Consider the following 26,315-nt stretch of genomic DNA (forward strand, 5'->3'; position numbering starts at 1 on the left):
AGGGAAAGGACAGCTAGCTCTGGCTGCTGGGACATCTTTGTCAAGTAGCACCTGGAGTTAAGAACAACCCCCCTCAAAAACAGTTCAGATGAGAGAGTAGTGTTAGACACTAGGAAAGGATTTAGGTGTGATGAAGTGTGATTCCAGTCCCCCTCCCTTATTCATGATGGTCTTTTTCTCTCCTCTGCCACGAAGTTCATGCTTGGGGCTGTCTCTGATCTGTCGTTTACTCCCGGAGTTTCAGGTGGCTTTAGTGGCTAAAAATTCCCTTTTCTTGTTTGTGCTTGGCTGGAAGATTGCAGCCTTGCCTTTCGTATCTGGACCCTACCACTGTAATCCTTGTCACTGTGATTTGTAACTGAGATTATCACAACACATTGTGCAGAGGGCTGATACTTAGACACTACAAAGAAGATAATCACTCCTGCAGAATGCCCTTCTGATTTCTTATAGATGACATTAGCCACAGGGGACACACTGGACCTGCTTTTTGACACCTTCATTGGCTTCTTATTCATTTACAGGTGGAGCTCAACCAGGTGCTAGAGAGTGACAGAAAGCCCTGATTATTTTGATACCTGGCTCAGCTTTAGAACAGAAGACCTTGGCTCTGCCACTGGGCCTTCTTGGGTGACCTTGGGCAAGTCATTTCTTTTTCTGCCTTCTTTCCCCCACTTGGGAATAATGGTGTCTTTCCAACTAAAGCTGAAAAATTACACAACCATTAGGACATATAAAGTCATCATCAGATTTGATGTGGGCAAGCAAACACTGTCAATATCAGCTGATCTAATGAAGTTATCTGCTTTTCCCCCACAAATCTTACTTCAGCCATATACTCATAGACTAGGCATCTACAACGCTACTACTGTAATGATAATGACCTCTTTCGTAAAGCACTGAGATCTAGTGATGAAATCACTATACTAAACTGCCTGATCAGTTCTAATTGGGACCCTCAGAGTAACAGCCCTCAAAGTAATTGTCTTGGACCTGCCAGGAGGAAATGTTGACATGTGCTGGTTTAAATCTCTTACAAATCTGAATTTGCCGATTATTCAAGGTATGGTGCAAGGCCTGATTCTTAAGTTTTCATATCAGGAAAGTGATTGGAGCATATCGGTTTGCTTTATAGTTTTTTTAGAGGTATAGTAAGATACCGAGCTGGAATCCTAGGAGTTATATAATGCAACAGTTAAAATACATTTGTCACTAACACTCTTCGTTTAATTGCTGTTGCTATTCCATATGAGACTTGTATCCTTTCTATCCTTACAACCACTTCCTTAAAATACTGTATCCGTAACTCTCCTGCTGAGATTTTTTGGTATGCCTCCTTTATTCCTCTCCCCTGTTGATTTTCAGACTCTTTCAAGGACTAGATTTAAATCAAAGGGCCTGTCTTTGACTTTAATAAGCTTTTAATAAAATCTGAAAAAAAATGCCACCAACACCCCTACAAGAGCAGTTTTTATGAGGGTTTGCCTCCCTGCTCTAACCCCACTATTCTGTGAGTACTGCTTCCCTGTGCACCTGGCCATAATTAAGTAGTCTTTGTTTTTCTTTCACTTAGCCGTGTTTTACCAAACATGGTGTAAGGTAGTATTGGGGGGAGCTTATAAAACAATTAACTTCAAGTAAAGTAAAGCCTGACTGCCTGGTAAACATGCCACCCAGAAAGAGAATTATTTATTTCAAGGCAAGTTTTAAAATGTGGACTGTTTTGAAGCCTTGGATATCTCCCTTTACAGTAGGATCACTCATTTTCTCTTCCTTTTTATTTTCTGTCATGTTCCCCATCCTGATTTTTTTGTTTGTTTAACGGAAAGTTACAAGTAGGTGAGGATTTTCTCAGAGTCCTAGAAACCTGGCCATGTCAAGTTGAACAGCAGATAAACTGGTTAATAGGAGCAGATCCCCCAAATTAAAGCACTTCAGCGGGGTTTGGATTGAAAAGGAAAATGAAAGAGAAAATGAAGGGAATGCAATATGGACATCACGCGTGATCTTGCTCTCCTTCCAGGTGGGAGCTAGCACAGCAGTTTTTAACAGTCGGCCCTTGTGTGTTTGTGTGTTTTCCTTCCCTCCATGTTGTTTCACAGTTATCTGTTAGTAACAGCAGTATTATTACACACAGATTAAAAGACAGGCAGCTTTTAGGCTCTCTGACAGTTGGCCAGAGCAGCGATTAGAGATAAAAGTTAATCCCGTGAGGTAATAGCAAAAAAAAGAGTACAAAGACATGAGATGAGCCGATAATGGTTTGTTTAGGTAAGAAGGCTTCCCTTGCCTTGGTGATTGGCTCTTGCTCGGTGGTGCTCTGAGTGATCCCTTCCCAAATCCTTTCTAAGGTTTATAACAGTTAGCAGTGGGCTGGGGAGAGAGCTAGGGGAAAAATATGGCAGCCAGCAGTGGTAAAACATAATGAAAGCATTCTACCCATAAATGGAAGGTGCCGGACCATGGGGGAGATGAGAGATGTTTTCTTCCACAGCTGCAGAGCTATTAGTCAGTTAACACTTGGATGGAGGGAGCTTAAAACAGTCTCTATGTCAGGGTTTAAAATATCAAAGAAACTTATGCTTATGTTTCTTGTAAAGGGAAAATAACTTGAAAATGTAGCAACACGAATATGACTGAGGGTGGTTAAAATGTTAATAGTCCGATAGATTTTAAGTTACATTTCCCTTAAGTTTCACTGTTCCTGGCTGTTTTGTTACACCTACTGCACGTTCAGAGAGAAAAGTTTTCCAGTATTTTCTCGTATTTCGTGTATTTAGGAATGCTCTTAAGTCTGCATGACATCACAAATGAAATTCAAATAAATCCATCCCTTTATAGTCAAATTATGAAGGGATATTCAGCAGAAGATTAGCAACATGAAACAAGTGAATCTTTACTTCTGTACAGCCCTATCATTTTGCAGCTAACACAGATAAATATGTGTTTCAAATAGAAGCTATCTACCAACCACTGGCAATTCAGCACTTCGCTGCAGTCTCAAAATTGAAGAGGTGGAAATTCATATCTTTGTTTTTTTAAACAAAGATTGATGAAAGCGGTAGCATTCTGATTCTTAAGTATAATAATAATATGATTCTGAAATAACCAATTAGCAAGCTAGAATTACTGGACCTGCCTTAAAACTGGCTATTGCTAACACTAGGCTAAGAAGTGAACTGTAAGAGAAATAAAAGCATGCTGTATTAGGGCATCTAGCCAGCAGAATTGATGGCAGAAAAAATTTGCCCTCACATTTGCTTCTTTGTACTTCTCTTTTGATGAGGGCAGGGAAGTGGCATGAACACCAAGAGGCACAATTATAAATAGACGATCTCCAGAGTGACCATAAGAATGAGTTGTATAAGATACAATTTGTTCTAATCTCTGAATTTCTTTAGTTCCCCTAAGAAGCTATTTCAAGGTGTCAGTAAATCAAACTCTGATTTATTCTTCTTTTCTGTCAAGGATTGAATAGCTAGATATTAATTAATATCTCACTTGGAATATTAATGAAAATTATTTGTGTGATCACAATAAGGAGGTCTTGGAAGGAGAAGCGATGACAAGGTTGGAAACTAACCAGTCAAATTTTCTCCCTAAACTTAGAAGGAAGTAAAACTATTATTTTTAAGATTATTATTTTTTTAGTATCATAACAAAGTACTTTGATCACTCACTGGAGTGTTCGCCACTCTTTCAGGGCCTGTGGACTGTGGGACAGACTGGGCTAGTAACATTTGTAGATTAGTGTTCAAATTCATGAAGTCTGAATCGTTCATATTCATCATTGGAGAGAGCTCCTTTGAGGTTTGAGACAAAAATATTAGTTAGCAATCTGTAAGTATTGTACTATGTCCTCTTTCTGCAGTTATACATAACTGAAGGGTTTGCAAGAAGCCATCTAACAGTGGAAGGAAAACACTGCTCCACAAATCAATAATATGATGGTTTTACTTGAGAGGCCCACCATCTTTCAGGAAATATCAGTTTCCTCCAAATACAGAGGGACAGACTGCTCTAGGTGCATTACGGAACTGTAGACTGTCGTCTTCTGATGCATGAGATCCTACCATTGCTAAAGTAACACTAAGGTGTCACAGGTAGTATATCCTCCTACAGAAGAGTGCGCCTGGGAGCATCTTATGTGGTGACCAGAGCTGGAGACACTTGCAAGATGCTAATTTGTGAATAAAAAGGGGTGATAGGTGGGAATTTTCACTTTCAGAATTTCCTGACAGAAAAAAGAACGTTTTCATAACAATATTGTCAAGTTAGGCCTTTCTTTGCTGCAAGCGTTTGTCCAAATATGATGCAGTTTTGCATCCTTCTCTGTCTGAAAGCCTGTAAGCTTGCCAAGGTATGTCATGTCCTGTTTTGGTTTTGGCCGTAGAAATTCCAGCCCCATTTTCTCCTTCTTGTGCTTGAATGAGCAAGAAAAAGAAGTCAGGGTTCGGCGAATGTCCTTTTCCAAAGGGGCTCAGCTGAGTTGCTCTTCCTTAAATAATTCTGAAGCTCCTTGCTTCAGGCTTAGTTAGATTAGTACAAAGTCAGGTTATGAAGTTGTAAGAGACTGTGGTAACAAAATTTAGCCTCGTTTTTTTTTCTTTAGAACAATTAGACAAGAGAAAGAAACAGAAGGAAAAATACCAGCCTCTCCAATTGCCAAAAGAGTTGTCCCATTCCTCTCTTCTGTTCAGAGGTAATTCACGTTTTTGGATAACAACTTGTGATAGCTTTCATAAACAGTGCTAATATAATTTGTTTCTCATAGAATTTCATGGTGCACATAGCTTGCAGATAATTGGTTTAGGAGTAAATTGAGGGGAGGGTTTTTCTCCAGTCTCTCTTTTTATCATTTGCTGCTAATATGTGTCATTCAGAGTCCAACTCAATCAAGAGTCCATTACTGATAGCTGAACAATGTGGTGCCTACAGATCTTTTATGATGCAAAAGTGGGCAGTTGCATTGTGCATGTTTCAAAAGGCATGACATAAAAAAAGAACGAAAGAAAGAACTTTGCATACCGGCTTTTAGATAGGAAAGTGATTCATTGGAAATAGGTTTTGGCTATAATTTCCTTGTTTAGAATCCTAACTTGAGTAACAGAGCTTCTTGAAGATTTTCATTTTTTATTAAGAGTCAAAGAAATTATGTGAAGCTGGGGTGTCTCTCCGTTTCGTATATCAGGGCTGCTGTGATCCTCTAACAGTGCATCTCAATGCTTCACATATCCCTAACTTTTCTCAAACTAAGGAATGAGGAAATAAGATCATTTAAGCTCCCTGCAGCACCATTTGGTACCATCACGTGCAACGGTCTGTGTAAGTATCAGGGGTTGGTGTTAGAAGCCTTAGCACTCATCAGAAGGGAAATACAGATTATCCAAAACCTGCATGAAAGGTTTTTTAAAAAGCAAACCAAAACATTTTTTGAAAGTCTTACCCCGATGAATGACTTTCTCTTCATTTAATGGATTTGTTCCCTGTAGGACTAGTGTACAATTAACAGGAATAGTATATTTCATGTTCTTTTGAAGTGGGGTATATTGGGAAAAACCTTCCGTTTTCCATTGTTGCAGTCAGACTTCACATAATGATGATGAGTTGATATAACACTCAGATGATATTCAAGTGTTTGTGCATTTTTTCTTGACTGTGATAATCTCTAAATAAACAAGTAGATTCCACAAAAATAGCCTTTTAAAAAACATTTTGTCTGTGTCCATTGACTCGCATGGTCAGACACGCCAGAGAAATAGGTGTGGTTTTGTTGTGCTTTAGTACATTGGTCTGGACCAAAAAGATGAAGTCTCAAGGCCCAGGAAGGTGAGGGAGAATAAAAAATATCCTCAAGTTTTTTACTTGTCAGGGTCAAAGTCTTTAATCTGAACCTGCCCTATTTCTGACTGTAAAAAGCCACAAAGTTAAACGAAAATCAGCTTTTGTGATCAGGAATCAAACTGAAATTTGTGAAATAAATGTAGCTTCACTGTGGTACTGTTGGAGATCCCCTACCATACTGCTCAACTCAAAAGTTACACCCAGTGATATTGTATAGGGAAACAGCAGTGATTCATGTTGCTATTGTATAGCCCTTCATAAGAGTGTGTGCCTGGAGGTACAGTCTGACCACTGACAAAATACCTTCACTCTGAACCAAACAGTTTTCGTATGCTGTATAGGATGAAATCAAAAGGTAAAATTTAGTCTTTGGTTTCTCATACCATTTTGTGTTAACAGGGCAGTAGGAAACAGAAATGAAAAAGTAACAGGAATCCTTCTATCTCAAAAAGTGAACCCGTAGAAGATTTTGAGTCATTTTCTTTTCTTGCTGTCTTCGGAAACAAACTTCTATACAGAGATGATCAATTTGATCAGAGAAAACAGTCTTTTACAAAAAAAACCAAAAAACAGAAAACAAAAAACCAACAAAAAAACCCACCCCAACTTCAAGCAAGATCTCCATCAGTCATTCACAGGAAGATGTAGGGGATTTTGGTTCTACTTTTTTTCCAGTCTTTTCCAGCCTCCTACGTGTCTGGGTTATAGGTGGGGTCACGATGGGAAGCATTAAAAATCAGAGAACAATTTTTGTATGTTTGACGTTTATCCCAAAGTAAGAAAAGGCATTCAAAAGACTTTTTTAGTGAGTGAACTTTCCTGATAGTTTAAGAGACCCAGGTGATTCAGGGAGTCTCAACAATGTCTACAATTTTAAGTGATTATCTGAACTTTCAGGGCTTTAAAGGTTATTCCTGTCACTAGTGGTACCATGCGTTCACCGTGACTGGCAACTTTAGGGAGCGTGCAGTTTTTACTGTATTGACTCTTCGCTACCGTTTTGTTCATGCGCTGCTCTGTATTCTTGACAGCAAATTGATTTAACTTGCAGCAGGAAAGAGTGCGCGCGTGTGTGTGTGCGCGCGCGCGTGCCTCTGCGTGTGTGTGAGCGCGCGAGCAAGCGAGCGGGCGCGCCGCGGAGCGCGGGAGAGGGGGAGAGAAAGAAATGCGCCTATATGAAACGTACCGGGGGAGCAAGGCAAGGATACTGAATGGCAACATTTAGGCATTGACTGTGACATTGTATTAACCTTTTTAATGGATGTATGTAATAAAGTGACATGTAAATGGAGCACAAGGGGAGATATGACACTATATCTGGAAAAGGATAAAACAGTCAGTGAATACTGGGCTATTATAGCAGTTTGCAAACCTTGGATAAACTCAGTCAGCGGTTGTATAATTGGTTATTCAATCCCGACCCTTGTTCACAGCTCAAAGCCAGGAACACTGAGACCTGTTGCCAATTTGAGTGAATGCAGTGACTGTACTCGGCCGGGGCCTAGCACTGGAGCCAGGCCTTTTCCTGTGGGCTGGTTTCCACCATGTCTGGGACTGGCGCGGTGACAGTAGCCCTTTTGTTGTGAAAGGCTGGCTGGTACTCCCCTCCTTTGCAAAATGTCTAACAGCTACACAAATATAAGAAAATAGGAAAAGGGACTTACTGTAGCTTTTCTCTTACTGAGTTAAACGTAGGGGCTTTGAAAAGGAGGGAAAGTCCAAGCAGTAAGGAAAACTGAAGCATGTTGTGAAAAGTTATGGCCAGATAAGAAGAGCGCCATCTTCTTCCAAGGTATGATACGAACCGTGGGGAAAACTGGATTCTCTTAAATCATGTGAGACACAAACTGTACATCCAGAGCAATGTTCTCCTGCTCCCTTTCGAAATGCTCCCCCCTGCACGTGCAGTTGTCTCCCAACCCGTGCCGAGCAGCCTGGGAAGCACGTTGTGGAGAAATGATTCCTGTGGGCCTGCTGCAGTGGCCCCTTGTGCGAGCACAGGAGCTCCTGCGTGGACCCACTCCATAAAAAGTTCAAAAATGTTGACGTTGTCGTCATGGGTTTGTTTGAGAACCGCTGGTATGGAGGTTGTCTCTCACATTATGGAGGCAGCATTGTATAAGCCAGCTGGAGATGAACAGAGAGAGTGTTACAAGTACCCCAGTTCCCTCCACCCTCATCCCTACACACACAACTTTCCAGTAAAAGCAGGGAGATATTTATGGAATGTCCTGACTCAGAGGCCAGCTGTTTCTCTTCTAGTAAAATGGTAGTTAGAAATAAATCAGAAGAAGGTTTGATTTTGGTTGATGAAATAATGAATATTCAGTAATATATATAGAAGATGAGCCTAGATGAGCTAATGGTCCCTTCTGGTTTCCAACTTTTTGTGAATGAATCTGCAGTGCTATGAATCTAGCATTTCTCTTTTCCCTTTCCCCTCCCTTTCCCCCCCACTTTTCCCTAGCTTTCAGCAGTGGCATCTTGCTCCTTTACAAGCATTATAGTTTTCTACATGTACCTAGCTTACGCAGTATTATTTTTGTCATGTCATCAAACTGTGCCACCTCAGAGAGAAGGGAATTATTGACACAGTAGATTATGCACAATCTTTTAAAGTTACAAAATAAAATTGAGGTAATGGTTAAAAATTATATGCCTCTAGATCACAAAGAGATGGGCTTGGGGGCTAATCTCTTTGCCATTCTGATTTACTCCAGTTCAGAGAAAATAATACAAAGTGCCCGATTTAATGAAAGGCAGCAATTCAATCAAGAGGTTCTGCTGAGGTCATATAATATAAATGGTTACAGCACCTCTTGACTGAGTTACAGCCTTGATAATTCAGTACTTTGTTGTTATTTATGAGGGTAACTTTTCAAAGCAATCTGCATATCTCCCGCTAAAACCTGCTTTGAAAATTTTATACCATGATGTCATTGAAAAAGAATTTTTTTTCTTTTGGTAAGAAAAGAAAAAAAAAACACACCAGCAAAATGAGAGGTGAAAGGAATGCATTGTTTTAGAATAGAAAATTAATCACTTGGAAATGGACTGGTTATTGTGAAGCAAATGCAGAAAGAGTATTGAACTTGCGATACATGAGAAAAACTACAGAAACTCCTGCCGAGGCTTTTAATGGAAAATACACCACACCATCTCATTATAAACTCAGCTTTGGGAGTGAAGAACTGTAACAGCAGAGAAGTGGCATTATGGAAATATATATTTCTTTTTATAATCGTAGTTAATGTAGCTCAGCCTTAATTGAAGTATTGTATGGAGTAGCAGGAATATATTGTAGTAGGGACTCTTGGAATTTGGATGTTTGGGGTGTTTATATGAAGAAGGACGTAGCATTGCATGCTAGTGAAACTAGAGTGGTTTAGTGGTCAGGAGAACTGCACGGAGTCCATTGAAGCCTATCCCTATTGACGTTGAAAAACCCACTCAACATACACCTCATCTTAATCCCCCAAATATTATCTGTGTTTTACATTACAATGCAATATTGTCTGCAGGGATAATGCACTGATGTCTCCCTTAGGTCAATGTTTCCAATTTAGTGAATTGTAGGTGTCCGACTGGAGAGTCTACGCCCTTCTGTAGAAGAGTGAATGCTTGAGATGCCTCATTAATTTAATGTAGCTAAGAGACTGGTGGGCTTAAAGGATTTTGTAGTAGCCCCACAGAGAACTACCCAAATGTAATTTAAATAAGATGGAGGAAACTTTTTATTCCTTTATTTTCTCTGAGTTAGAAATGTTCAAAGTGGTAATAGCTGCTTTTATATGTTTTAAACTTACAAAAAGTATCTGAAATATATATGGAAACAAGTGTTTCAATTAAACTCAGATCAAGGCTTTGCAGAAGCCCAGCTTTTGTGCAGAGCGCTCTAGCAATGCACACCTATGGTGCTCCTTTTTTTCTCTAGCAAAAGGTAAATGGGAGAGGGAAAAAGGATAAAAAGTACAGCACATTGCCTACCAAGTAAACCACAAATCACAGCAGAGCTACACTTCAACTCTGAATTCTTGGAAAGCAAAGTAATTTTCCTTGATCAATTGTTTTAGAATTGAATATCATTCACAAGATTTGCTGAGAATTGAAGAATTTCTGTTACGGAATTTAGAACCCACTAGTAAGTTCCATCTAGATATAGTAGGAATTTGCAAATTTAGAGGCCGAGTTTCATAAAGATCTGAAAAAAGTTTGATTTTGGGATTGCTGCATTACATTTCTCCATTTCACTTCTCTGCCCGAGTTAGAATGAGATCAAGATACAGTTTTTTTTTCAAATAAGTATCTATTATTTCCATGAAAAATCATTGTAGTTGATTGAGAAATGCATATTTCTACCTTTTCTATGAAAACCAGTCATTTTATCTTTTCCTGCATCTCCTAGCCATATAATAAATAATATTCTGGCTCTTCTGTTATATATAAAGCAAAAGCTGATGGTGCCATTTTTAGCACTGTTCCATTTTCCACTACCTACCCTGCCATCCTTGCAAGGATAGGCATAACGTATTCTATATTATGTCCTAGAGTGTGACCTTTACTTTTTTAATTAGGCTGCCTTTTCTGTATTCCTGATTCAGCTTGTGTTGAAATAACTGGAAAGATGCTCTCTTTGATGTACCAGGAATTAGATGGGACCCTCTGGCTCCATCATCTGCTATAATAGGGGCTCAAGAAATACATGAGCAAATGGGAAAGTTTCTCAAAGACATATGATGCTCTGTGAGAAACTTGGAAGGTTAGCCTCCATTTTACACCAAGTGTCTATTAAGGCACTTCCATTTCTTTAGGAAGGGAGCGGGAAGCTGTGTAAATTGGTGGTGTAGTACTTAATGTTTGTGCTCATATAACCAGGAGGCTCTGAGTTCAGTTCAGTGGTTAGAACATAGGAGAGAAGGGAAGCCAGCACAGACTAATTCTTTCTTTCTCGTCTGTTCTTCCCTGTAACCATTATATTTCACGTGGCATTTGACCATGTCTGTTTGTCATTGATGTGGCTTATTCCTCCCTCTGTCCCTCGAGTACATTGTCTGTGGAAGAGGGAAAAGGGGACATGGGAGGGCATGATTGTGTGGTTTTTGCCAATTGCAACTCTTAAGACTTCGCTGAAAGCTGCAATCGTCAGTGTGGTTATGTGATACAGAAATTTATTCCATTGGCTTTCAAGGTATAGACTGCTTTCATTTACGCCATAGCATCCCCCCAGGATTAAGTCATTTGTTGCTCTGGCATTCTCTTAAAGCCTGGTCACAAAAGAGAACTTTCTGAACAATGGGCCTGTTATCCTATTCAGCCTTTTCTGATCTATTAAATTCCCTGTTACACCATTCTGCAATTACTCCACACCCCACCTTCCCAGACCCCTTGTTCTCAAGCAATCTGGGAATTTGCCCTTGTCATTTGCCTCACTCCACAGGAGCCCCACATCCCTCTGTTTCCCCACATCACTTTTGATATTGACTCTGGGTCCTTTTCTGTGCTTGGCGTACTCGCGCATATTTGGTACGACTCTCCTTCATACCTGCATACCAAAGAAACATTTAATGTATGTTTATTCAAAGACTTCTCTATCTTATTCAGAGAAAGGTAGGTTTAAAAGAAAAGATTTCAGTCTCAGCCCCAGTTTTATCTCAAGATTGAAAAAGAAAAGCTGAATTGCGTGTGGTTCTTTTTCCGAACACCTCTTACTAGATATGAAATAAATCTGTGTGTAAACTGCATATTGTTGAGCACTGTGTCTGCAGAGAGAGGCAGGTATCATACATGAGAGGTCAATGTTAGTCACAAAATTAAATCGCAAAAGGTATGACTCCCTATAACAGTTTGATAATGTTATTATTCAGACAGAGTTCATTAACATATTTTAGATGTGTCAATGTTAAAATTGAGGTACAGTTGATAATGGCCTTGGATTAATTTCTTTTTTCACAGCAGTACCAGCAGTTCTCTGACTGAAGTCATTTCAGTGCAAACATTAAAATTTACCTGAGTTTCTTAGGGACTTAGAGATAGTTTGAATCAAAGTTCAGAGTTACCCCACAAAGATAAAGACACAAGAAGACAGAGCCAGGAATCCCAGCAGTGAAGCTACACAGATCTGTGCATAGATCTGTTCTTTGGGTTCTTTCACAAATCTGTTCTTTGGTCCAATATGCTCTTCATTTACAGATTTGGTCTTTATTTGAAGGAGCTATCACTCCCAAAAAGCACTCAGTTTAACTGTCAGGAGGATCATTTTTAGGTCTTGCAAGATAGCATGCCTGAGTATAGGTCCAGCTCCTCATAAGGATTTGTCTCACTAATTCTCAGATCATGCATTATGATCCCTGTGTCCCATTCCTTTACTCAGTTACAACCCAGTCAGTGTTTAAGATCATAGTCATAGAGGGAAGTTTGAGCTTGTTTTTTCTTTCAATAGGCAGGTGTCCCATTGAAGGTTTTGAATATGAGGCTGGAGTCTTAGGAGAGACAAGGCAGTGATTCGAGCTTCAGATTCATAAAGACCCATGGTGTTGACCTAGGTGATTTGCTGCTTTCTGTACCAGTCAGAGCTGTTCAGAAGATGCCTTGTTCCTTTTGTAACCATGGAAGGTAGAAATAATCAGGACAAGAGAACGCAGCTATGAAGATCACTGGTACCAGATTTCTGTGTGATAAAACATGCCTGTTTACAGCAGAAGTCAGGTGTCTCTTACCACCACACCTAGGAAGCAAAGGATGATTAGGATCCTGAACTGCAGATGTTGCAGAGAAGGCGGACCCTTCCAAGGGCTTCTTTCTTCATCTGAAAAACTTCTTCATCCTGTTCCGTTCAGTTTAAGCATCCTCTTCACTGATCTTGCGGGACTATACAGGCGAATGCTTTGGAATTGCAAAAAAAATTGGTTTTGTTTTTGAGAAAGACCTCATTTCAGTCATCCCGAAGCACTAGGGCCAGGCGTCCGCAAACAGGTAGTTTGAGAAATCTGGGAGGATGAGTACACCTACCCCTCCCTTGCTTTTCGATGGAACAAATTAGCTTCCAGAACAACAAGGACAAGTTTGTTAGACAGAGTGGGAGAAGGCTAACTCTAGGTGGCAGTTGATGAGATTGGTAGCACAGAGGTGAGGGGACTGGTTTTTGTTTTAAAGTGGCTTCCCTTCATCAGAGGAAACGTTGACATTCTCTGTATTTCTGGGGTCTGTGTTCTTTTTATCAGGGAGAATATAGTGCCTTCTGATTGTCATCATTGTGTAGAGAGCTGCTCAGTGAACGACCTTAATTCTTGGGAAGGTGTTCTGTTCCTGCCCTGCATTCACCTTACTGGTCCTTGGTGATTCATGAAGCCATCCTGAATGCAGATGATCTTTCTTGTGGAACCGGACCACTATTTGCGGAGGAAGTTGTATCATCCTGAGGTGAATGGAGGAAGTCTAAGTTTTCTAAAATAGTCTGCTGCAGGGTATGAGTAAGATTCCTCTCTGATAAAAAAGAAACAAGGTTTTGTCCCTTTAGAGTGCTGGCAAAGATTTGAAGGCATAGTTTATGCTTGAATCTAAATCCTATTGTCTTTTCTGGTAGCAGAAATTCATGTTACAGCTCTTTACCCCCTCTCTTTCATGTGTGCCCAGGCTGCTGCAGGTACCTATTGGATGGCTGGAGAATGGGGGAGCTTGGTGTTTGTGACCATTTTCAGTCAGGGAGTGGCTGCAGAGTTGCCCTGGCTCTCCTACTCCTTCAGCGCATTGTGTTAGTTTGGATTTTGACAAATGAGTTCCCTTTCTTAGTCTTGTTCTTTCCTTGTTCTCAGTATTGTTCTCTTTGTCTCTCTTTTCTTTTCCCCTCTTTGACTTTTCTGCTTTTACTTTCTGACTTTCCTTTCCCCTTGTCTAGAACTATTATGTTAAAGAGCTATGCATAATAGACTTTCTCCGATTTCTCTTCACTTACTTGGGGATTACCTGTCACAACTGTTACATGGCTGAACCACCCATGTATCTTGATGTTATTCCCTAACTCAGGAAGAAAAATGCTCGATCAAAAGGAAACCCAATGTATTTCCTCTCCCTATTTACGCCGAAAATAACAGAGTCCAAAAAATCCATGAATGGAGACAAGTGAGAACAAACAGAACAAGTTGTCAAGGCAGATGGAATGCTGTACTTCGGTGGAGAAGCCTGTGTGCAAATCTTGGAAGATTATTTTAAGCAAGTCCAAAGATGACATTAGCTTTAATAATTTCTACTTAATTTGACATAATGATTCCATGCAAATATCATTTACATCACAACTAGCAGCCTGATTTACTGTGAAACTACCCGCACTTCAGAAGCTTTGATTTATAGTGTACATATTTTTTTTTTATTATTATTGTTCATATCTTTCTGGCATCTGGCAATCGATGATTGAGATTTTGTTTTCACATATGTTGTGCAAGAGGAGTTCAGGATGTGTAGTTGTTTAGCATCAGGCGTATGTGCTTTAATTCTCACTTCCAGTGGTAAAACAGTCTGTCGTATTTTTAAAGAGAATAGAAATCTGAGCCTACTGTGTGTTTTCTTGGTTGTTTCAGGGGGATATCCTTTTCAGTTTTCTATTTTCAATTTTTTAAATCCTTTTAATAGTTTTATTAACATCCCAAATGAGTATTTTATGATTCTTTCAATGTTATCATTAGGTTCAAATTATAACAGTACGCATTTACTCTAGGAAGGACGCAGACAATCTGATTACTCTAGCCCTTTTCACTACACAATTATGTTAACTTAGAATTTAAATAAATAGGTCCACATGATCAAAAGATGTATATGCTCTTACCTCAGTTTGATTGATAGCATCACTCTAAACCAACCAGTTTTTCTATGATATGTCAATATTTTGATGGGTTTTAGCATTATATTTTCAACTTCCAAGTGTTTTTGCACTTCCAGGTGACTTGACTTGCTGGTTTACTGATTTTGTTTGGACATGGAATTGCCTGATTTGCCTTCATATGTACCTGTTTTGCCAGGACAGTGGCAATACAGGGTTTGCATTGGATGGAGCTTATGTGTTGTATACAGCTTATTAATTGAGTGACCTCAACTAGTAAATATATAAGTACGAATGCATGTATTCATTATTAGGATCAGAAAACATTTTGGCACATTTTTTTCCCCTAGTGGTAACAGGTCTGAGCACATTGTTTAAATGGGTGCAGACACTTTCATTTAACTTTTCTTCCATCTGCCATTGTTCTCTGAAGAGGATTATAACACGGTTGGTGAAATGCTAAGAAGGGTAAAGAAAAATTATGTTAACCTTAAAAGAGGGAATGTCTTATTTATCGCCTAACCTTGTAATTATCCTCCAAAAACAAATACTGGGGGAAGGAGGACCCTCTTCTTTCTGTCCAACTTCCACCTCCCCTTACTCTCGCTGTCACTCCTGGCAGTGTAACTAATGGCCATATCTGGATCCAGCCCTCCCCACCTCCGCTCCGCTGACATCATAAATTATCCAGAACTAAATGGACAACGTTCATTAGCTGTGCACTTTACAGAAAGAGCCAGCTCAGGAGCTAAGCGCTCGCCCATTTTTATTAAAAGTTAAAAAGCTCCTTGCTGTCACGGAAAGGGGAGGTTGGAGGAGGTGCAACGGAGGACAGTGCTGCAGAGCTAATAAATAAAAATAATAACTATTACCATTGGTTGAGTGACCCGGGGAGAAGAGCACTACCGAGCCATTTGTTGTTCCCTTTCACTTGTCAACAGCAGTGGCTTAAAAGCCTTTGCCATTGTTCGGGGCCTAATAGCACCTGTTGGGAAGATAGGAAGACAGCTGTCAAAAAAAAGGAAAAAAGAGGGTGGGGGAGAAGGGTGGAAACTGATGATTAGTTCAGTAACAGGCACTGTGGTGCAGCTGCAGCAGGACATTTCGGGGCTTCCATTCGGAAGCGAGGCTCTTCCCTCCCCAGCCCCGGCCCGCCAGCTCTGCTCCCCGGCACTCACCGGGATGGCACCCGCGCAGCCCGGAGCGCGCAGGGGTGCTGGGCAGGGCGGGTGGAGCCCCGCGCGCCCGTTTCTGAGAGCAGTGATAGTTAACCAAAAAAAACCCCAAACCTCAAACCAGGCCTCAACAGGGGAAGTTGTGGCTTTGTGACAAGATTGCTTGTTTCGCTTTTCTTTTTCTTTCTTTTTATTGCTCTCTTGTGTTGGCAAATAAGGCTCCTCTTCCCTCTTCATCAAGGTAAAGGCGACATGTAAGGAAGGCCTAGAGGTAAGGAGCCCCAGGTATGAGCAGCTCCCTTTGTGGCTGATCATCTGGAGGCCAGAGCGGCATAGGTTTTGGTGGTGGGAAATAATGGCTGTGGCAAGGGCTGAAAGATAGGCTATTTAGAAAATGGTCTCCTCAGCTTCATTACATATAGTCCTTTCTTCTGTCATTTGGGGGAAAATTATGAGCACTTCAGGACTCTTTTTTTTCCATTTTTAAAAAGTTGCTTTGAGATTTTCAGGTAAAAATGCTATAGTGACCCTGTGTGAAGGGTTACACTGTTGCTGTTGAGTTTAGGATTTGAAAAGTGGAGTGGTTGAGCTTCAGAAGGATTTCCTTGAAATTCTAGCCAAACGCTGTAGTTCTCAATTTATGTCTTACGGTTATTTAGATTATATAGCTTTTGGCTCTCTTAGGGTTTTGTTTTAGAGCTTTTTCGAGAAAGGGTTTAATTACTTAAAAAGAGACAGGTCAGCACAAAAGATCTTTTCTGTCAAAGGATAAACTCTGGAATCTCCCTAGAACATCTTTAATGATGTGTCAATACCCGTAAAAAGTTAGTGTATAGCCTTTGCATTGAATGCTTTTTTTAAGACCTCTTGCTTATTAAGGATGTGCTGAAGATGTAAAAAATTAGCAGACCAAAAACATTGTCCTCTGTTGATATTAACAAGATATTATGGCCCTTTAATTAGAAACTGGCTGTGTTGGTAGCACTAATACAAAAATGTATTTCAGGGGAATACGTATTTCAGTGGAGTATCTCTACCCAGCTGAGACAGAAAAATAAAACTGAAGGGGAATTTAATGGTATTTAATTCCAGATGTCTCTGTTTTTATGTTGTTACTCTTGAAATAGTCTCTGGAAATATTAAAACATCTTTGTGGTTTCAGAATTTCGGTGAAGCGTAGGCTTGGTATAGTGCCGCCTCCTGTCAACCGACACAGGTTTTTTTGCTGGGTGGACCACTCCTGAGAAAATCAATTCCTTCTTTCATTTAGGGATGCCTGGAATTAAAGAGGCATTAGAAAGTTGAAGAGCACAGATTAAGGCAAAATTCTCTTTTTTCATGTGTAGGAGAATTTTTTTTATTTTACTGTCATCCTTTTCATAAGGATTCTTACTGGTGCAATTGTAACATCAATGAAAAAGTAAAAGGTTGCTGCTCAGGTGTTTGAAAGTGAGTTACTCTGTTTCATTTATTAATTTATTTTTTGTATGTCAGTAAGTTTGGCAAGATTAAATAACTTGCTTCATTCTTGTCTTAATTTAATTAGGGGTGAAGAAGATGGTGGCAGCGGGGACTTAGGATCATTGTAAAGATTGCGTACGCTGAAAAAGATGGTCCAGCAACAGTTGTGCCAGTGAAATGCCGCATTTGGCAGAACGTGTTCACGATCGGCTCTTTTGGCCAACTCACTGGCCTGGATCTCCAAAGGCAGGCGGCAGCCTAATTCCTTTCCAGAATGAGATTTATGTTCCTGAATGCTTTTGGGAATCCAAAGCACTGAGTCCCAACAAATTTCAGTGACAAAAGATATATTGTCCTGTGCATGGCATCCAGTGCCATTCACAGTGCCTCTGCGTGCCCTTCTCTGGGGGAGCGCAGTTGCTCTGCTGCAGAAATGGGAAAGGCAGAGATTGAATCGGTTCTCGGATCGGCCGTATCCTACTATGTATTTGCAAGGACAAGGATCTAGATGGGGGTTAAATGAGCAGTGACTACAAACTACGCTGTTCCAGTGTTTCTTCAGAATAATTAAGCTGTAGTGGTTTTGGGGGGATCCTGCAAGTGACGCAGCCCTATCTCCATGCAAATCTCAGGCAACCAGCAGCGGCTCCAGGCTTGATGGGGAAGGCGGGATTCACGGAGGTGTGAGTGAAGCATGCCACTGTCCCGCTGCCCTGGCACACAAATATGAAAGCCACCCCCACAACAGTGGAACAGGGGGCAATTATCATATAGCAGCTTGCAACCCTAGATTACTATTGTTCAGGTGGTAGTCAACATACGCTTAGTAGCCTTGATGGGGTCTCTTGTCACTAAGGTACGTAAGGCAATGAAGCGTGTACTCTACAAGTTAGCATGCTGGAAATAACAGAGAGTGAGCTGGAATTCCCTGTTGTTCTGAGGTGAGAGCAGGGATGCAGGCTTGTTCCCTGACTCAACGCTATGTTCGTGAAAGAGGTGGTTTTGTCGGGTATGCAGGCCTCGGAAGGGCTTCGTGGACATTTTATTGACATAGATATTGTCAGTCCAGAAGAGTGTATGACAGACAGACTTATAGAATTACCTGAATTTTTCATGTTCTGAAAGCAGACTCTGTCCTGAAGCTGTATACCAATAAAGGGGATGGAAGCTGAGAAAATCTTGGCTGTTGCCTGTGTAACCCTAAAGTGAACGTAGACTCTGCTGCTGGGAGATTGAAGGACTGGCAGAAGGTATTACATGACAGGCTTGATTTCTTTGCATTCTGCGTGTCATATCTGGAGTGTGACGCTGCTCCTGGCATAGGTGACCATTTGTTGAAACAAGACAGCCTGAAAAGTACACGGCTAACAGTGCAAATGCCAGTGCATTCAGGTGATGGAAACTATAAAAATTTCAGACAATAGCCTGACTGTTCCTGAGGGTGTAGTTGAATGAGATGCTGGTTTTGGCTGCAAACCTAGCTTAAGAAGTCCCCGTGCCCTCCCCCTGTCCTGCTCAGCCATGTGTTCCTGCCTTGTGCTGTGGTTTGCTGGCTCCTCGCTTATATCCTAAGGGATAATTAGTTCAACAACTGGTAGTGTAGTGTATCTGAAGACTACTCTAACCTTTTCTTCTTAACAAACGTCCTTGTGTTTTTAGCTAACTTTCTTGTAAGACTGGCAGTATGCATTGGTGAGCAGTTGTAAAAATAACTGCTTGTGTATTTGTAGATAGAGTAAAATCATGTTTTTAGTGGCATTCATAGATTACTGGTTTTGATTTAAAAATCTTGAATAATTTATTTATTGTGCTATGGAACCTTTTCTGGCTATGTGAATTATTTTTTTAGCACAAGAAGCAGTACGCTTGTGCCAGAAATTACAATAAAAATGTCTTATCATTCATATAGCGTATACTTCATTAATGCAGCATGATGGGTATTGCAAAAGAGAGACAGCAACTTGAAAACAACTGTTGTATTATTAAGCATACACAAAATTCTGCAAGTGTGTGCAACAAGAATACTATGGTAACCCAATGTCATTGTGCACCACAGGTACCTACGGTCACCTGTGGATACAGAAGTTGATTTTGTCCTCCGAAATAAAATGCTATGGGAGCTAACATGTGGCTGGGGTGGGACTGGAGATTTCAAGAGCAGGAAGGCTGGTTATCCCTGTCAGAGCAGGGAGCTTTTTAGTAGGTTTGGAAGCCACCCATGGACATATGTAGCCCAGCTGTTTTCTGCACAGTGGTTGTGATGGAGTGGTGTAGTAAGAGTCATACTATGATGTGCTGGCCAGGGCACCATAGCTTCCTCATATCTCATCAAAACTTGAATATTTTGTTCGTCTCTGTGAGTTTGTGCCCAAAGACCAAAAAACATTTTGTGTATGAAAAAAAAATACCAAAGAACCCAACAGCACGCTGCTTTCTGTCCAGTCAGAGAAGCCCCAGGTAGTATTTTACTTAGCACCATGTTTTTGCTTGTCGTACCTGAGTAACTATGTCCTACATTTGAACAATGCATTTATAGAGGTGTTTCCTAGTGTCTTCTTCAAATGTTTAAAATGCTTTTAGACTGGTGAAAAATTGCAGTTCTTCCTGGAAGGCAAGAGAAAAATGTATGTTGTGTGGTCTTTGATTTCCAAATTTAAATACATTCTGTGTTGTGCCTGCTCATGATTCATAGTGTCTTGCCTAGCTGCAAGTAGTTCCCTAAAAGCATGATTCTGTTGATGGAGAACCATATGTGTATGCAGATGCTGTATGTCTATGTAACCTGCTGATACCAGCCATTTCTTCATAATAGTTGCTTTATTTTCATTGCTATGAGCATTGTTTCTGATTTTGTATAGGTCAGACCTTCGTAATAAAAACCGGGTGCCTAAAAAGAGGAATTTCTTGTGTCTGTATATGTGCTTGTCTGCTCTTTTAAAGGAAGAGTGGAAATCTGCCCTTAATCCTGTTTCCTGATTTAAACCAGAAAGGGTTTGTTGTGGTGCCTGAACACAGAGCAGAGTGCCAGTGGGGTGGCGTGTCGATAGGTGAGGGTTGTAGAAACGGTGAGTGGAACTGTGGCCAACAGGTGTAACGTATTTATGACTGTAGCAGAAGAAAAGGGTGAATAATGGATGGAGGGTATTTGCCAGCTCTTTCATAATATAAAGGAAGGCGCTTGCCAGAAGTGGAAGGTATATCAGCCAATGCTAAAGTTTATTCATGATTATTTGTGCCGACCAAATATTCCTTCCTCTAGGAATGACATGTGTTGGCAGGAAATGTCTGGTGGTCTGGCTGCGTATTGAGCAACTCCTGGCTTCTCTCCACTCTGCTACACTTCATGTCATCATCCTTGCTGAGGCCAAACATCTTTCTTTTACTTTGTTCTAAGGAGTCTCTCATCCCAGGACAGGGGCTGTTCACAGTAGTTACGGAGGAGGGAGCACTTTGGGCATCTCCTTGAGAGAGCGCCCATGCTCGGACACCCAGACACCATGCAAGTGGGAGGCTCCAGTACTCGTATTGTTCCTCGAACTTGTGGTCGACTTAAGTCAGCCTCCTTCGCTTTTATTGTAGTTGTCTCTTCTTTATTATTTAAGAGCTTTGCTCTCCCCTTTCCTCTTCAAATATGGCTCTTCTGGAAGCGCCTCGTGGAGAGCCCCGGTCCTGCACCTGGTTACAGCATGATGGAACTACATTCCTTTCTCTGGAAGCAGGCAGCTGCATGATACCAAAGTTTGCTTTTAGTAAATAATCAGCAGGAGCAGAAAGAGGTAATAGGAAGAGCTTTGGCAGTGAAGACCATTCTAAGCTTTTATAAGTGGATTTCCAGGACTGTGACCCTGGAGCATGGATTGAAAAGCACTACCGGAGAGGTTAGGCCTGAAGGGAACACTGCGCTGTGGGACTGCCTTTTTGGAAAGCTGCCGAGGCAGGTTCAGGTACGCGTGCATCTGCGCTGCCACTGAACTGAGAGTAGGATTAGGTCACTCCCAAAAGGAAGGTACAGTGCCTGAAAAAAAATAACGCAACTTCTGGAAGTAGACTAAATTAAATAGAAGTCTACCAGACAGTGCTAAAAATGGTGCCTCTTACTACGGCTTTGTAACCTTGGCCGCTTCCTGGAAACAAACCGCTCCTTTCTCAGTGTGAAAACTTTAAGTCTTTTAAGCAAGTAAGTCAATGAAGCTATATTTAAACATCAAATACAGAAGTAGAGGGACAGTGGCACGCTTGTTAGCATACAAGAAGTTAGATTAAAAAGCGATTTTATGTTAATCTGCTTAGATGCTTTGCTTTCCAGTACTGTCAGAGCAATTCAGCATATGTAGATGTGTGCCCAACACGTATGGATGCACACGTGCATCCGCACATGCAAATCAGAGCGGTTAACGTGGGACTGTTACGCCACCGAGAAAGCGGTTTTAATTCCATGCGCTGAAGGCCTGCGTGAGAATTCCTGGCTGCTGGCATCAGTCTCCAGGTCTCATTGTTGTAGATGAGGGAGTCAGTCTCGATGGTGCTTGGCACGGGAGGGAGGGGAGGAGGGAGGGCGGCGGGGCCGGGGGGGCCCCGAGGAGCCAGCGCGCTGCTGCCACAACGGCTGGCACCGTCGGAGGGCCGTTCACCAGTGGGTATTGCCATACGCAGTGATGTGAAGAAGCATATGCAAGCAACAGAGGCAAGGGTGAAACAAGAAAAACAAAATGCGCCATAAATATCTCTAGAAAGAGCTAATGACTGGTAAATGTGCTGAATAGAGACAGCAGAAATCATTTTTGCGGATTAATTTGTATCTCTATTAATTCAGTCAGTCTCCACTTTGCCAACATTTACTTAATGATTCCTGTTATTCTTTCCATCTCGGTCTTTCTCTTTGGTGCCCTACGCGTAATCCTCTTCCATAACAACACTTAACGCTTTTCATAGTGTTACTGGAACAAAAATGTTTCCCAAACATTAATGAATTACTGTTCACAAACAACCCATGAACAACTCCTTTGTAGATGTATTCATACTGTGCTGGGGATGGGCTTGGAGTTGTTTTACTGTGTGCCGTAGGACCTACACTGCCAATGGGTAATGGGGGGTATTCTTAGCTCAAGTGGGGCTCCGGAGGAGAAACGGGGCTAATCCTGGGTTCCTCTCGAGGATGGAATATAAGCGACGTTCTGAATAATCGTGATACTCGGAACGGCAGAGCCCACCATGTATAGCTTTTTGGAAATGCTAATATAGATTATCATAATACATAGCTGTCCTGATGCATATCCACAGTCTGTCGCAATATAGCTCAGATTTCGGATGTAGGAACGTTGCTGTGGTGAATGCAAGAGGAGAGCAAGTGCTGGAGCAGGGATCGGGAATAGCAGCTCCTGCGTGCAGGCCACCTTTCCCAGTTTCAAGCTGGACGTTCTATGTGCAAGCATTAAAAGTTTTACTGACTTTCTAATGAATCCAGAGAACGAGTGCTTGGCAAACAAGATACAGTGTTTATTTCTTGTCTTAATTTGAGAGCATCATCTTCCCAATGAAGTCTAAAAAAAAAGCTGAACAAAAGATGACTTTGTTTCTGTATAATTCATGAAAGCTCTACAGTTGTAACCTTTTAAACAGTTATTTTTAAGATGTGTAAATTTCAAATCTTTTTTTAATGGGGTACATAAATGACACAATAAATGTTTGTTTCCAAGATAATGGTGTGTAATGTATTTCACGAGCAGTTACTGAAATGTGATAGGTTGAGTATATGAATAGCATATTTTATGTAAGTACAATATGTTAACATGGTGTATAATAGAATTAAACTAGCTGTAATTTAATATAGCTCTTTAGCTCTGTAAAGCTAGAGGGGTGGGGGAGGCTATTGTCTTTCAGAATTAAAGTTCTTTTTAAGTATTAGGAGAAGGACAATTATTTGCTGATTCTGTATCAAAATTCTGTTGAAGTGCCTTATGTAAAAATTGCAGTTCAAGTCAAGAGGGGTTTGAAACTAAGTTAGTGCATCAATTAAATATGATTACATGGGGGTTTTTTAAGGAAAAAAAAATCTATATAATGTTATTTTAAATAGTTAACATACCGTATTTCAACGGGGGAAGCGCCGATTAGATCACCACAATCTATTTTATGCCATCAGGATTGCTGAGGGGCTTATAATTGTGTTAAATTTTCATATTACTCATATTCACACATTAACGAACAGATGCATTGTTACTATTGGGATTTTGCCATTTGGCCTTTCACATCTCTAATCATGATTTCCTACTGAGATCTTTACCGTTCTCGCGGAAATCCAGTCACTGATACATGGCCATCCACCGCATTCATTATTCTCCCCTCGTTTGTCGCGGCTCCCCCGGCACCGCCGCCGGCGTCCGGTTGCAGGGAGACCCCTGGGTAAGGCCGCTCCTTCGGCTGGGGGCTCTGCCGCCCGGCCAAGACCATTTTTATCGACGAAGCCGCCCCCCCCCCCCCGCCCCCCCCCGGCGAAGGAGCACCGGGCCCCGGCCCGGCGCCGCTCCCCGAGCGCTGCAGGGGGGCTCGGCGCGGCGCCCCCGCCTCGGCAGCCCGGAGCGGGGGGGTGTGGGGTGTGGGGTGTGGGGTGTGGGGTCTGGGTCTGGGTCTGGGTCTGGGTCTGGGTCTTGGGCTCGGCCGCGGCCCGGGCAGCGGCTACTGTTGCTTTAACGCGGCAAGTTAGACAGAAGACTTCTGTTTCTTTAGGAGCGCACCACGGCGAATATTTTGTCTAGCTGCAGGGGAAAAGCTTTGTGGTGGACTTTGCTGACAATAGGCTTAAAAGTAAGACGGGCTGCTTTTGGTGCCTGGAGGCTCTGGAGCCTATTGTCAGCTCACAATGGATTTCTATCGCCGCATTCCTGCTTTGCAAAGGTTTGTTAGCTTTTAATGACTGACAGCCCTCTACTGCAAATACCGCATTTGCTCTGGCCTGTTTACACGCTGCTCGACAGTTTTTTGAAAAGCGCAGGGGGGAGAAAAAAAGGAAAGAAGAAAAAAAAACAGAAAAAGCAAGCGGCGGCGTGTATTTGACCTATTCAGATATGTCTGGAAAAATGGTTTCCTTCGTGGGTGCTTACAGGGGACGCACAAACTTGAGAAGTAGCTGCGCGAGTGCCTGGAGCGGGGCGGCAGCCCCGCACCGCCCGCCCCGGCGGGGAAGCGCCGGCCGCCGCGCAGCCTCCCCGGCCCCGGGCGCTGGGCGGGCAGGGCGCTCCGCAGGGCGCTCCGCGGGCTCCTCACGGGACACCCGGGGTCGGGCGGCCCTGGGAGGCCGAGCCCCCGCGGAGCGCAAGGCGCGACCCGCACCGCCAAAGCGCGAAGGGCGGGAAGCCCACCATTGCGCAGGAGAAAATCGGGGTGTATAAAAATGCGGGGGGGGGGGGGGGGGGAATATAATCTCTTCTGCTGTAAACGGGACGCGGCGAGTTGCTGCGCTGGCGGCGCCCAGCGCGACTCATGCGTGGGGCTGCGCCCGTGGGCGGGGGGGAGGCAGGAGGGCTTCCCTGCGCCCAGCTCGGCGTAGTTACTTCTACGCGGACGTCGCGGTGCGCGCCGGTGGTGCGGCGGGCTGCCGGGGCGGGAGAGAGGCTTTGCAGGGAGGCGGGAGCGGCCGGGCCGAGCTCCCCCGCCGCCCGCCCGCCCGGGTGGGTGCGTGGGCGGGTGGGTGGGTGCGCGGGGCGGCGGGGAGCCTCCCCACGGCAGGGCCGCGCTGCCGCCCCCGAGCTGGAAGTTGGGGCTTCAAGGAAGGAGGCAGAATTAGCCAAACGAGATAATGAAGGTTGCTCGTAATGGTTTTTACTGTGGGGAAAATTAACCAGTTGCTAATAATTGTATGGTCTCTAGGCCAGACGGTCCCTTTGATAAGTTAACATGTACTCCCTTTATGCTCCTGGTAGGGGGTAAACAAATGCCTGAACAAATACAAATACACATAAACACAAATGTGGAGAATAGCAGTATATGTCTTAGATCCAGATAATAAGTGTGGGTATTGTTATTTAGATGGCGCATACTGGGACACTTATCTTTTAGTACACTCCATTTTCTAACTGAATGCAGTGCTAATCGTGGGATTGAAAGCTATTGTAATTGTGTACCCATCTAAATGCTGACAAGAATATACAATTACATTGTTTGGAATTGAGTTTAATGTTCTCTGAATTTTATTAGCATTTATATTTACTTATGCATTAAAATTCTACACAAAAAGAGGTCAGAATACAAGAGTTACAGACATAAATATCAGACCCATCCACACCCTCGCTGCATTTTTCCTGCAAATACTGAACAAATTTATTTTATTTTATTTTATTTTTAAAGGAAGTGATAGAATCTGAAATGAGCAAATAATGGGTTTCCATTCTAAGCAATGCCTTTTCTCCCTCTGGATTTTGCAATCTTTTAAAGCTTTTTTTCATACCCAACTTTTTATTATTATTTATAATGTGCGTGTTACCGGAAAATCTTTCCACAGTATGCTTACCACCACGCGATGTTTAAACACACATTATAAAGTGGATGTAATTGTAAACACTCAGAGGGATATAATTACATGTAGCAGATTTAGGAGCTAATTCTTTGCTTCTCTCTCTCTTTCTCTCTCTCTCTCTCTCACTCTCTTTACTCTGCATTTTATCAACATAATTATTTTTTGACTGCAGACTAACACCCAGAATTGACAGGCATCCATTATAGGCAGCAACTTGTTCGCCAAATTGAAAAACAATGAACTGCAGGTTTATATGTGCCCATTGTCATACAGAATTACCGGGGCTTTGTTCCACAAGAGGAAAAAGCTAATGGTTTTGAAACAGCAGGTGACAAAGCACGTTCTTTTTTTTTTTTTCTTTCCCTATTTTTTTTTTCTTTTTCCTCCCCTCTTATCAGTTTGTTGATGAAGTCATTACGAACTGGGGCCCAGAATAGGGTTGGCCTTATTTTTAGCAGATAGACTTTTAATGAGTTCTATTGTGGAGACAGTCATGTTGATTTGCTTACAT

General features: G+C 42.0%; 1 protein-coding gene across 22 annotated transcripts in view; it reads left to right on the plus strand.

The window, feature by feature from the left end:
* Nucleotides 1–26,315, plus strand: part of SOX5 (SRY-box transcription factor 5) — a 645,708-nt gene that overhangs the window by 459,683 nt on the left and 159,710 nt on the right. The window lies entirely within an intron of this gene.

The sequence above is a fragment of the Nipponia nippon genome, unplaced genomic scaffold (assembly GCF_047370975.1).
Source record: "Nipponia nippon isolate SJK-2023a ecotype South Korea unplaced genomic scaffold, ASM4737097v1 scaffold_3, whole genome shotgun sequence".
Taxonomy (NCBI): Eukaryota; Metazoa; Chordata; class Aves; order Pelecaniformes; family Threskiornithidae; genus Nipponia; species Nipponia nippon.